This window comes from Eupeodes corollae, chromosome 2, assembly GCF_945859685.1.
Source record: "Eupeodes corollae chromosome 2, idEupCoro1.1, whole genome shotgun sequence".
Taxonomy (NCBI): domain Eukaryota; kingdom Metazoa; phylum Arthropoda; class Insecta; order Diptera; family Syrphidae; genus Eupeodes; species Eupeodes corollae.
The window spans coordinates 12,659,980-12,675,007 of NC_079148.1; positions in this window are offsets into that span (position 1 = coordinate 12,659,980).

A 15,028-nucleotide genomic window follows, 5' to 3' on the forward strand; every position below is an offset into this window, starting at 1 on the left:
TTGCGGCATCTTTATTGGATGGAGGCATTCAGTACTTAAACTGCCCAATTACCCAGACGCGGTGTGCAATATAAAAAGCAGTCATCAATGGCCAAAGTGATGAATGCACTATGGCACTCAAACATTCGCTTGAGGCGTTGAACAGGACATTAAAAGATATAAAAAACAACGACAGACTTTTTGGCAGCACTTTTTTCAGATGATTTCAGATAAATACTTCCCGTTATTCCACGTTCAACGTACGCTGATAAGATCAACGCGTGCTTAAAATCATCGCCACTGTGGCGTAATGTTGAAAAATACTACTGAATGTAAGTATGTGCAAGTGCTTCAAGATCCATCCGCTAAAACATTCTCAAAACAACTGTTTGAAATAGGAGACGGAAAATTTACTTCAGATGAAACTGGATGCATAAAACTATCTGTCGATTTCTGCACGGTTATTGATTCACAAGATGCCCTTATTGACCAGATATTTTCCGATGTACAAAGACAATATACAAATCGGAAGTGGCTGGCAGAAAGAGCAATTCTAGCAGCAAAAATGTAGATGTCAACGAATTAAATCCCAAGATACAACATTTGTTACCAGGAGACTTGGTGTCATACAAATATTAATACAGTTTGTGAAGCTCTAAATTATGCAACTGAGTTTTTGAACTTATTGGATTTACCAGGCATGCCACAGGATAATATATAACTGAAGGTTGAATCTCCGGTAATTTTGTTTGTAATTTGAACTCAACATGGTTGTGCAAAGGCACGTAATTAGTAATTACAAAATTAATGAAAAATTAATTAAAATAATGGATTGATATTATATGATATTAGCGATATGTATATAATTTAAAAAAATTAATTTTATTAATTAAAAAAAATTGTTTGCTGATTTGTTATTTTAATATTTTGTCACCGTTTACAGTGTTCTATATCTCTCCCACTTATATACCACATCCTTACAAAATTAAAATAAGTTATTTATTGCTAGCAACGTTTGTCGGGTCAGCTAGTAATAGTTTTAAATTAAAACAAATGTTTGTTATATTTTTCAAAAAAATATTCTTTTGTTTAATCGAAGTGCTCAATTTTCGGCATAGAGCCGGTGCAACACAATCAGCCCCAACTTTTCGTTGATAACCAACACCTCGAAGAAGATTTAAAGTGGCAGCCAGTTGAAGCATAGGTGGAATATATGTTGATCTTATTCCTGATGGCAAAAAAGTGATAGTAAATTTGATAATCACCTTACGTGCAGCAAAATCATCAATTTTGATGGTCAACAATCAACAATCACCTTACGCGATTCCACCCCAGAATGTCAACATCGAACAGATCGACATCGGTAATTTTGCAACGCTCTTCGTGTTTGACCTCAGAAAGGCAATTTTTCATCACTGCATGTCGCTTCTTCCATTCCTGACAACAGTACTCGCACACAGGAATGGTTGAGAGTTGTAAGTCACTAGGCCCTGTTGCGCCACCCCATTTGCATGTCGCCTCTGGAACTCACTTTCAACTCATTTGCGGGATATAGGTGATTTGCGTTTATTCCAAAAAAGTATTAAAATCTTCTTTTCGAACCAAAGCAACTAACCTTATTAACTATCTTCTCTTCTTTACTTTAACTAACTTAACTATCTTTTCTCTTTCTTTTCTTTCTTATATTTCTATCATTTCTATTTTAAAGTCTATTAATATTTTATCGATAAATTATTGTTATTTTCTTTTTTCTTACTTAATTTAATTCTATATTATTTTCTTATCGTATTTTTTAAAAATTTTAATTGTTATATAAAGTTAAGTCATAGGCTTTCACAAATTTATAAGATACCTATTATAAACTGAAAGTGAAAAATCATCTAGTTTTCAGCTTTTGAAAATTTATAAGAGCAACAAATTATAAGAAACAAATTATTAATATACTATATATAATATATTGTGGTTTTCAAATACTGAAATTAATTTTTTTTTACTTTTTGAGTTTAAAATAAGGTTTTTCAGAAACTTTCGCCTGACAAAAATCCTAGTTTTTATCCCGAAAGTGGGTAGGCGAAGTCACGAAACCGCGAAGGATTTCAGACCAATAAGCTTAACATATTTGTTAAACCTTGGAGCGCATTCTTGATTACCATATTAGAGAAATCCTAGTTAGACGACCTCTCGAAAGCTCTCAGCATGCTTATCTTAACGGCAAATCTACGGAGACTGCCCTCCATGAAGTAGTGCGTACTGTAGAACAAAGAATCCATTATAAAGAATTTACTCTTGCCACCTTCCTAGACATAGAAGGTGCTTTTAACAACGTCCTTACAGAATCCATAGAAGAATCGCTCGTTAAGTTCGGTGTAGAAGACTTCATTCGAGAATGGTTTATTTCCATGCTCAGTGGTAGGAAGATTCGAGCCACTCTAGGCAATACAATCGCAACAATACACGTGAGTAGGGGAACACCCCAGGGTGGTGTCCTTTCGCCTCTTCTATGGCTTCTGGGCATGGATACAATTCTCGTTAAATTAGAGAGATGTGGAGTGAAGGCGGTAGCCTATGCGGATGATTTGGTGCTATTGGTGTCAGGAAAGTACACCTCTGTGATTAGTGAAATCACGGAATCAGCTTTGAAGAAAGTTAGCAACTGGGCCACGAGTTGTGGACTAGGAGTTAACCAAAGTAAAACTGAACTGTTGCTCTTTACCACCAAAACTAAAGTACCGCCCTTCACGCTACCTCGACTCAACGGTCAAATCCCTTCATTGTCTTTCATTGCAAAATATTTGGAATTTATACTCGACCCTAAACTAAACTGGAAACTAAATATTGAAGTACGGGTTAAGAAGGCTTCTGTTGCCTTCTACGCCTGCAGCAAAACTTTCGCCAAAAAGTGGGGACTTCAGTCGAAGATGATTTTATGGACGTATGTACACAGCCATAGTACGTCCAATCTTAACATATGGTTCGATTGTGTGGTGGCCTGCTCTTAGCAAAGTCTATAATATTAATAATCTAAAGAAGGTTCAGAGAACAGCTTACGTGGGCATCCACAGGGCCATGCGTACTTGCCCAACAGACGCCTTAAAGGTTATTTTGGATCTTCTACCAATCGACCTTTTTATTAAAAACATAGTTTCCTGCAGCGCTATTACGCTGAAGGAATCAAATAGCTGGTTGTTAAAACCTTATGGTCACGGCAATACTACGAAATTGATTCCCTCAGATATTATCTCGGTAGACACTGACTACTGCACTCCTACTTTGAGCCTTAGTAAGGGTTTTAAGGTTATTTTCCCATCCAGAGAAGACTTGGAGGATGACATAGTGTCGATAGGTTTCGACACAACCATCTTTACTGACGGCTCAAAGATGGAGTGTGGAGTTGGTTCTGGAATCTTTTCTGAGTCCCTAAATGTATCCAAATCCTTTAGGCTTCCTGACTTTGCTAGCGTTTTTCAGGCTGAACTGCTGGCAATAAGGGAGGCATGTAAAATACTTAAACAAAACCCAAACCAAAACCGAAATGTGGCTATCTTTACAGACAGTCAGGCAGCTGTCAAAGCCATCGACTTGGCCATATCCTCATCCAAATTGGTCCAGCAAAGTCACGATGAGCTTGCGAGCCTGAATATTAACCTCGGTGTCACCCTGATCTGGGTTCCGGGTCATAGTGGTATCGTGGGAAATGAACGGGCTGACGACCTAGCCAGGCAAGGATCGGCCCTTCATAGCTCACTTACGGAAATGGTTAACATTCCTCTTGGTGCTATGAAGGGTAAAATCTTTTCTATCTACCAAACTGAATCAAACCGAAGGTGGAGCAATTTACCCAACTGCATTATATTTAGGAAGATATGGCCCACCTATAACAAAACCCGTACAAACGATCTTCTGTGCAGGGCAAGGCAAGACATAGCCAGGATTGTTGCGGTTTGTACCGGACATTGGCCTATAGGAGTTCATGCAGGGAAGTTGGGTATCTCTTACAACACCTTTTGCCGTAGCTGAAGTGACCAAAGAGAAAGTGAAACGATAATCCATTTCCTCTGCAAATGTCCTACTTTGGCGAACACTAGAATGAAATACTTTGGAAAAGCATTCTTTCACGAACTTGATGAGCTATCAGAGGCAAAGTTAGAGACCTAATCTTTTTTCTCAATGCGACAAAATGGCTCTTACATAATCGCTATGAAGCTTCTCTATAAATCTATCCCTTTCAATGAAAGGTCAAACGAGTTTTTGGTATCAAAACGGCGCACTACAGCGCTAATTGGATCTCAGGCTAGGTTGCCTTGAGATCGCCATTTCTACCTACATATCCGTAGTTTTGATTTTATTTAAAAACTGACCAGTAGAACAGAATTTTGGCTTTAAAATAGCGTACAATAGTTAATTGTAAGTATTACTGTTATTTTGCAACTATTTTTTACATGATTTGAACGTAAAATCGAATTTGAAAGCCTCGCCAAAATAAATTCCTCGCACTAAATTTGGCAAGGGAATTGTTTTACTCTCTCGCGTATGTTTTAATTTGTATTTCAAAAGCACAACTTTTGAAATGTGGAACGACATCGGACTAAGAATGACTAAAACTTTCAGTCTGATACTGTTTGAAACTAGGTTTGAAACACAGCTAATATCTTCTTACAACGCATACATTCGTTATGCGTTTTTGGCATTTTGACATTATATCGCTACGCAACGCACCAGTAACGCAAGAATATGACATTGATCAGGTTCAGGTGACATAAGGGATTTGAAAGTAAGGCAAGTTTCTTGGATTGGATTGCTGCCAAAAAATTGACTGGAAAGTTAGTCAAGAAAAATCTACCTAACTATCAAGTGAAGTGAACTTATGTCACAATGACATTTTGATGATGTTTTTTAATTCAAGTAAAAGCTGAACTTTATTACTCCATGAATTATTTATTTTCTGCACAATTTCATTTAATCTTTTTTGTAAAAGGGTTCCTTGTCAAATTGGAAGAGAAATAAGTATTATTTCTCTACAATACAAGATACAAATCGTGATGGTTTTGTAGCTTGCCTAAGGAGTGTTTTGTAGACAATAATGTTTTTGATAGTTTTTGTACAAGTACAAAGAACTGAAGGTAGAAGTTAGTGAAGTAAAGTTCTAAGTTTGAAGATTATGACAGTTGAAAAAGTAACTAGTTGCCTTGGTTAAATTTACGTATAGAGAATGCAGTTGACTACAAATGAAGTCCCTAATGTTGTCTGAACCTGCCCATTTTTATTAAGTGTTATTCAGTTTACGGGCAATGATCAATCAATGATCTTAGCTAACTTTTGAATAATGCCCGGAAAAAAATACTCTAACGAAATAAAAGAAAAAAAATATTAAAGGGGATTGAGTAAAATTATAATATGGAAAAAAATTAAATTCCATAATCAGTGATTATCCGATTAATAAAATTTTACAGATCCAAAAAGTCATTTCAAAACGTTCATCAACTGGACCTTTAGAAAATGGAGTAACGTTCTCTTTTCGGAAGAGTCCAAATTCAATTCAATTCAATTCACTGTGAAACACGGAGGAGGTAAGGTTATGATCTATTGTATTTTTCATGGCATGGACTGGGACCGATTCACCAAATAGATGGTACAGGATATCATTTTACGTACCGTGACATTTTTTAGAATTAGAATTAGAAACATTTTATTTATTCATTTTTTCATTTCCAACTTAAAACTAGTACAATAGCAAGTGTAAAAAAAAATGAATAAATAATAGCTATCATTCTTTAACTTGAAAGTTAGTATTGAATGATACATTGTGATTTAATTTTAATTTTACAATAATTAGAAACTGTTGTGGGGTGACAATCAGCAATACAAATAATAAAACAATGGTTCAATGAGTTAAGTAAATCAATAAATATTTTAAAGATAGTATAACTGAATATAAAAAGAGTAGGTATATACATACATTCATAGGTAATAAATAATTCATCATAAAATTCATTCAAAAATAACAACAAAATGGTACATTTTTTATGATTATAAAACTATGATACAAAAATTAATAATAGTTATCAATATAGAATTTAAATCAATTGTAAAAAGCCAGTCTTTTAGTTTTTTTAAGAAATAGTTTAAGTTTTGAATTGTTCTGATAGACAAAGGTAATTTATTAAATGACTTTGGTGCTGCGGCAGTATAAAAGTTAGAGAAATGAGTCTTATGGGCAGTGGGTTTATTGACAAGGTGCATGTTGTTTATTCTTAGATTATATAACTGCGAGTTTCTACTAGGAATATTACCGCTTTGCTTGAAAAATTCTTTAAGTACTTTGAAAATATACAGATGTCTCAAAGGTAGAATCCGCAATTCCTTGTATAAAGGCCAACTTTCAGTATAACGATTTTTGTTGCAAATAATTCTAATAAGATGTTTTTGGGCAATCAATAACGGCCTAAAAGTATTTGCATAGGAACCACCCCAGCTAGATAACCCATATTGTAATTTAGAGTGCGCAAGACCATAATATATTGAAGTTAGAACCTTTTTAGAGCAGAATGGTTTTAAGAGATACATTTTTCGCGTTATGAGCATCAAATGATTCTTGATGTTGTAACTATTAAGGTTTGAATCAATTGTTACACCTAAATATTTAAAATTATTCACAGAATCAATTTTGAAACAAGAATTGGAACAGGAATATTTATGTTGGAAATTAGGTTTATCACAATTGTGAATTGGAAAGCTAAATTGCCTACAACTCGAAGCATGAAAAAATAAATTGTGATTACAGACTGGATGGCCAGATGTTTTAAAAGTCATGAATTTAGTTTTTTCACTAATTATTAACTTATGGTTAGAAAACCAAGTCCTTAGAACTTCGAGATCTTCTTAAATTAGTAAAACACAATTAAAATCCGAATTAGACTGGTAGGTAAATGATATATCATCAGCAAATGCCGTCGAAAGGCCATTTAATCGAAGCTTAAAAATAGAGTTAATATATATTAGAAAGAATAAAGGGCCGAGTACAGATCCCTGTGGTACTCCATTTTTAAAAAAACGAGCTTCACTTTGTGTACCGTTGATAATAACTTTTTGAACTCTTCCCTTTAAGTATGATTTTAACCACTGAAAAATTACTCCCTTAAATCCTGCATTATACAACTTACCTAAAAGTAAATCGTGGTCAACCATATCAAAAGCTTTTGTCATATCAATAAAGAGAGCCATTGTAGATTTATTGTTATTCAAACTGCCATAAAGCTGACTGCATAGCCTAAGAATTGCATCTTCGGTTGATTTTCCTGAACGAAAACCAAATTGATTTTCACTAAAAAACTTATTTTTATTTAGGAAAGAAGTAATTCTATTAATCATAAGTTTTTCAAAAATTTTTGAAAAAGTAGAAGGAATAGAAATAGGTCTGTAGTTAACCATATTTTTCTTATCTCCCTTTTTAAAGAGGGGAATAACCCCAGCGCATTTAAATTGTTCAGGAAAACAGCCCTGTTCAACACTTAAGTTAAATATGTAACTCAAAACATCTGAAACATAGAATGCAATTTTTTTAAGTACGTTACTAGATATTCCATCTGAAGTGCAAGAATTTTTATTTTTTAAAGTTAGAATTATTTTGTAGGTTTCAAAAGAGGTTATAGAATTAAACGCAAAGCTATTTGATTGTATGAATTTAGCATCTGGACAATGTTGATTATAGCAATCACAATCATTACCGGTATTACTAGATGGCTTCAATATTTCAGATATTTCAGTAAAATATTCATTAAATTTATTTGATATACAGTTAACATCAGTAACATTATTAACTACAATAGTTTCTATTACGTTTGGCTTTTTTGTTTTACCTAAAATGCTGTCAACAGCCTTCCATTCATCTTTTATATTGCCTTTTGATTTTTCAAATAAGTTACAATAATACTTTTCGCGAGTCAATTCAACATTTGTACTAACGGCTTTACAAAGTGTGAGGTAATACTTTTTTACCTTTACATTATTTGGATGTTTTTTTAGCTTAATACTAATTGTGTTCTTTTTTTTAATCTGCTTAAGGAGACTCTTATTCATCCAAGGCTTTAAAAATTTGTTTTTATTAGAATTTTGTATCGACACAGAAGTACATGACTCTATATGTTTTTGGAAGATTGTGATAAAAATAGCAAACGAAGTTGATGGGTCCGTTTCCGAATAAACCTGTTCCCAAAATTCATGCTTCAAAATATTCCTCAATAATATGTAATCGGTGGTATAATGCTCTTTTCTTTGTGTTAGTGAAGTAGAATTCCGATTATTTTGTAACTCATTAAATAAAATGATCGATTTATGATCAGTAATATTTAGGTCCAGAACACTTCCAAAAAATTTGGATTTATTGCTGACTTTAAAACGAGTAAAAATGTGGTCAATGCAAGTACTTGAAGATTTAGTTACGCGAGTTGGTTCATTAATAATTCCCTTTAGACCATTAGAAGCCATAAGAAACAAATAATTTTGCAAAATGTAGTGGAAATTGGAGATGGGCTAATTGTAAAAATATAAATGAGCTGTTTGATAAAATTGGCTTCGGAAATTATTCCAAAGAGCATAATAAGCAGTTCAATTAACTCCATGCCTCTAAAATGCGGTGAAGTAATTAAAGAGAAGGAGTTTGGTGAAAAAAATACTAGCAAAATATTAGTAAGTCTAAAAAAATAAATACATTTTTAAAACTTGTTTTTGTGCTCTATTAATTGAACTATTAAAAAAGCATTTTGTTTTATTTTCTATTTGTTTTTAATTATTTTATATTCTAGGCGATAAAAGTTGCTTTTGTTTTGGCCAACACTGTATAAGAGTACACCCTAATATGTACAATATGTACAACAATAAAACACAACGATTTATTGATACATTATTAATATTTATATAGCTTAACGGTTAAGAATTAATTCCTTGTTTGGGTTCTTTTATTCCAATAAAAAAGTGTTCGCCTTAGATAATGTTATATATTTAAATAATTTAAACGTCTGTCTATTCCACCAACCGGTTACTATAAGTTGAATAAAAATCACGTCATCTTTTTGACTTGATAACTCGATCCCATAATAATATTCCAGTTGGTAAATATTAGATATGAATCATTAGGTACAAAAATGGACATAATTCCTGGTTACAATTGTTTTAGAGCGTTTGTTTATAACCTTGTGTTATATCGTGATTATATTCGAAAAAGTATTAACACAGGAAGCATTATAGCTTGACATTAAGTTAAAGACGATATCAAAAGTTGTTTCAACCGATGCTGATGTTTACGTAGATTCATGTAATGTAACTTATGATAATTTCTTTTTAATTGGTTTTGAATAAATTATAATGGAAACATTTGACTATAGAGACGCCACCCAGGGGCGTAAGTAGGGAGGTGTATGAAGGCTGTTACATACTCCAAATAAAGAAGAATCAACATTTCTAAGACGTAAACCTCAAAAAAATTCTCGAAAACACGATGGCATCTGTCCAGAATGGTGGAAAAGTATCTAGAGAATTTAGTTGTGAAGCAGGTGTCCCTCAAGGATGTGTTCTAAGCCCTATCATGTTTGCACTATATATGAACGATGTCAAAAACAGTATACCTGGGGGAGTTCAGTTCAGGGATATTACACTTAAAGTCTTGTTTTATGCTGACGATTTAGTGATTTTATCAGACAGTCCGCTTACTCTTCAGCTCCAGATAAACAAGCTGAAACAGTTTTGTGATCTATGGGATCTTAGAATAAATACCACCAAATCCAAAATAATGGTTTTTAGATCTCGAAATAGATCAACTGGCTATGGGCGGAATTGGACTTTAGATGGTGAGATAATTGAGGTTGTTAATGAATTTAAGTATCTTGGGTATACAATGACATATAATCTTAAAATTCAAACTTTTATAAAAGAAAAAACTACCGCTGCAAAAATTGCAATAAATACAATGTGGTCACAGTTCTTCGCAAATAAACTCGTAGATCCAATCTCAAAATTCAAAGTCTTCAATGCCACCGTGAATACTTGTTTTTGCTATGGTAATGAAGTATATGGTTTCGAACAGTTGGAGGAAATGGAAAATATACAGAGGTATTTTTTCAAGCGAATTTTTAGGTTACCTATTAACACTCCTAATTATGCTATCCACCTAGAGACAGGCTTACCTCAAATTTTCTTGAAAAACTTAAAGGCTAACGCCGATTTTATGATCAGAGTTATGAAGCGATCTGACCAAAACTTGCAAAAAAGACTCCTTAAAATTTGTGTTAGTAGTGGATATAGTCCGGTCAAAAATTGGTATGATCTTGCTGTAGCACATAACCTTTCAATACCATTGCCAGTGGACAATGTGGAAGCAATAAAAAATGCATTATATGAATGCATCTCTGTTATAGATGACTCGATGTATAGGCTTTGTGTTGCGAGAGGGACTGCATCAACATCCAGGAATATATACAGACAACTTAATCTGAAACTTGGTGAAACAAACTATTTTAGAGAAGAGTTTACAGTTTCTGAAATGGGCTTGATCTTCAAGATAAGAACGGAAATGCTCGATTTGAATTGCAGACCACATAGAACAGACTTAAACCCTGTATGCTCTCTTTGCAACCTTGGTCAAAACGAAGATGTTTTGCATTTTTTAGCACTTTGTCCAATATTACAGGAAATCCGAAGGCTCTACTTTTATTCTAGTTTTCTTTCTCAAGAGGAATGTGTCAGTGTACTAAACGGAGATCGTGGCTGGAAGCCTCTTATACGCTATGTCTCACATGCACGAAAATATCGAAACGAGTGTTTGAGTTTGTTTTGAGTTGTAAGACGATGTTAATGTGATTGTATCTTCTCCTTTCTTTTTTTTTTGTTTTTAACCAAATTAAAAGTCCTTAAAATTAAAAAAAAGAAAAATTGAGAAATATACAGTTCTTTTCCTATTTTTTTTGCTTTTTTTTCTCACTTACAAACCATTATCTGTTTTAGCTAAACTAAAAGCCCATTACCAATATTTTTCTTTTTTCCTTAATTTTTTGTTTTGACTAAACTAAAAGTCACATTTTTTATTAAACTTATAAATACCTGTTATTGCTTTTTTTATACTATATATATACATATATCAAAATATACTTTAATGGTGAACATTATTCCATATGGTTCAATGTTTTCTTGTTTTTTTCTTTGTTTTGACTAAACTAAAAGTCACATTATAAAAATAATAATTTAAAAAAAATTGTTTTCTTTAATATTTATATTTACATTTTCTTTTTTTTAACTATGAAACTTATTTTTTGTTTTTGTTTGTTTATTTAATTAGTTTTTTTTTCCCGGCAGACGGCTTATATAAAGGTGACAACTTTATTTTCAAAAGTGGCGCTTTTAACTGACCCCTCGTTTACATACAGTTCTGTTCACTTGATTAGACGCACACATTTCTTTTTACATAAATTTGATTTTTTTATAAGCAATTGCATTTTTTAAAAAGCTTATTAAGTTCGCAAGAAAAAAACACCAAACAAATGGTAGGTGAGTGGAAGATATCGGATATTTTTTCTCTTTTTTGTATATGCTGTAAGAAAAAGTGAAGGTTTTTTTGTTCACATGATTAGACGCGCCTGTAAAATGGTAGAAAAATGAAACACAGACTTTTTGATTTACTTTTTTGATGGCGACAATTATTTCGTAAATTTGAAGCGTGAGCCATCCCCAAACATTTTCAATTATATTGAGGTCAGGTGAATAAGGTGGCCTTGACAACAATTCCACATTTTCGGCGGCCTGAAAGGTTTTGGCACATTATCTTGTTGAAAAATCCAAGGTATAGGTCCAAACAGTTCTTTCATAGCGGGGAAGGCTGATTCCAAAAGAGCTTTGTAGGAAAGTCCCGTCATTTTGTTGGAAACGAACACCAAATCGAACGCCCCATAGTACGAAATGGCTCCCCAAACCATTACTCCTCCTTGCCTCGAATGGTGACGTGTCAGAAACTTTTTCTCTTTTCTTACATCATGGAAATAGTAGTTATACTCATCAGGGCCATCCAAATTAAATTATTTTTCATCTGAAAAAACGACATTTCGCCAATTCAGCACCCTTCCAGGCTCGGTCTGCGATCAAAATAGCTCGTCGAACAGTGGATATGCTTGCAGTTATCCCCGCTTTTTCCTTTATTTTGCTGGTGGAGGCAGCTGAATTTTACACAATTCTTATAAGTTTTCTTTTGTCCTGAGGAGTTAAGACGGTTTTTGTCCGCCCCTTGTAATTCGTTCCATATGAAGCACTGTTTTTTATGTAATTCCTTATAACATGGTCACTTCGGCCTATTTTTTTGGCAATACTTCTCATGGCAAACCCTTCGGAATGGAACGCGTCAATTGTTCCTTTTTCTTCCGCGGTTGAAACTTTTTTTCCCCATTTTTGATTGAAAATAATATTAAATGCTCTTAAATGCTTAAACTTTGAAGCGAACTCAAATCCACGTACTAGATCGCGACCAAATAAATAATTTAAAGTGTGCGTCTAATCAAGTGAACTAAAAAAACCTTCACTTTTTCTTACAGCATATGTATATAAAAAAAAAAGAAAAAATATCCGTTATCTTCCACTCACCTACCATTTTTTTGGTGTTTTTTTGTTGAGAACTTAATAAGCTTTCTAAAAAATGCAATTGCTTGATAATTCTTGCACACACTTATAAAAAAATCAAATTTATGTAAAAAAAATATGTGCGTCTAATCAAGTGAACAGAACTGTATGTGACTTTACACCTCTCAATGGCTGCTTTCAATCTCACACAAATAGAATATCCGGATACCTTTATGCAAGTGTTTTGCGTGTAAAATAACAGCTGATCAAAAACAGCTAAGATGTAAAAAAAGGAATCCAAAGGTATCCAAGAACTTATGGGGTATGTACATAGGTATATCTGACAGAATAGCTGATTCAACACAACTTTAAATTTCAAGAAACTTGAAAATTGATTTCAGCTTTTTGTATTTGTTGGTAAACAAAAGGATACAAAATGTTAGTTGAAGTTGTATTTGAGGATGTTCTGTACATAATAGACGATGAAGAAGCTATTTGCCTCCGAGTTTTAGAAGCTAATTACGATTATTATGCTCATTCGGAAATAAGATCGAAATTTTATTATATTTAGTTATTGTCACTTCATATTAGTCCTCGTTTCTGTTAGGATAGTTTTCGGTTAAACGTAGATCGTTTAAGACCGGAGATTTCGCTAGTAAATTATTAATCGTTGACTTTGAAGCTTAAATGTTTCTCTACTTTTTGTGAACAGCTGAAAGTTGTTTTTATTTTTTGACAGCTACCTCAATACAGCTATCCAACTCGTTCAACAAGGTATCTAAAAATCCAGCTATCCAAGGTACCCTATCCAACACGAGATTGAACGCAGAAAATTAGTCTCTCAAACGTTAAAAACTTTAGATCGACTAAAAATTGTTCGAATTGGAACTCTATTTCTTAAATTAACACATGCAATAGTAAAATTTAAGCGATTCGAGACTGATGAGGACTTATTTGAGATGCCAATAATATAACAGAATTGCAAATACTCTTTGTGATTGGTCAATGTAGGCAGAAGTTTGAGCCTGCCAGATTATGGTAACTGTATTTCTTTACCGGACCATGGAAACTAACACAAGGCAAACCTTATAAATATTTTTTGACACCTAATCTATTTATTAATATGTTTCGAGTAATGTCCAAATAATGCAACCATATTCAAGAACATAGTACATATCTAGGAAACGACACATAAAGTGTTTCAATAACATATTTAAATTCTCTAAATTTATTAAAAGCTTATTCAATAGTGTTATTTAAATAGTCAGTAAACGTAAATTTTCGGTCTAAAATAATTCAAAGGTCCTAAAATATAGTTAGTTTCTTCTAATTCGTAGAACTAAGAAGATTGTAAAGTGGCAGAATTCAATAGGTATATCAAGCAACGGTCTTTCCAATTTAACTTATTATTAACCGGTAATCCTAAGATACTAAGTGTTTTAACATTTTCAATCTGAACATTATTTATACTTAGGCTAAACTCAGGGCAATTGAGTTTTCTGCAAATATGACGTTTTTTACATGTTTGTAATGATAGTTTCGCTACTGAAGCAGAAGGTCACTCTAAAATATAATTTACAGCGTTATTAAATTGGTCTTTAAATATGCTTAAATTATTTGTTTTACTTAATATATAAATGTCGTCTGCGTACAAACAGCTGTCAAGAAGTTTGTAGTTACTTAAAATAATTGAAATATGATCAAAAGCAATTGTAAATAGTACTACAGATAATGGAGATCCTTGTGGGATACCATTATCCAAAGAGTATGCGTTAGAAAAAATATCGTTAACTCTTGTGAAGAATTTTCTATTTGTTAAAATTGATCTAACATAGCTAAAGATTTTCTTTCTAACATTCCATGTTTTTAATTTAGTAAGAAATATATGTAAACCAATCCGGTCAAAGGCTTTCTTAAAGTAGAGTGAAAGAAGTGAGACATGATTTTTTTAAGATATCGCATTAGAGATGTAATAATCTAAGTGAAGATGTGCATCGACGGATCCTCTGTTTATTCTAAATGCAACTTGGTCGGGTAATATAATTTTTTTTTTCTTCAATAAGCCACATGAGAAGGACGAAAGAACACATGAAACAAATTAATATCCTTAGCTCGGCCTTACTTAAGCAGCTAAGATCAATGAGGAGGTACATATGCACATCAAAACTGTTTGGTTTGACGAGGTTTAAAGACAAATAAAGTCTTTTGGTTTTACTATTCCGAGATTGAAACGAAATCTAATAAATAAGGATGCTTATGCAACCTTGAGCAGAAGCGTTTTAAGCTAAACGGTTAAGTATGTTTTATCGCAGCGAGGAATAGATCCTTAATAAACGTTATCGATTGCGCTACTATTCACATTTTGAAAGTTGTGAATTCTAAATAAATAAGTCTGTAAATGTTAAATGTTCAAAATTTTAATGCTTATATTTCATTTTTGCTAATATCAATTAAG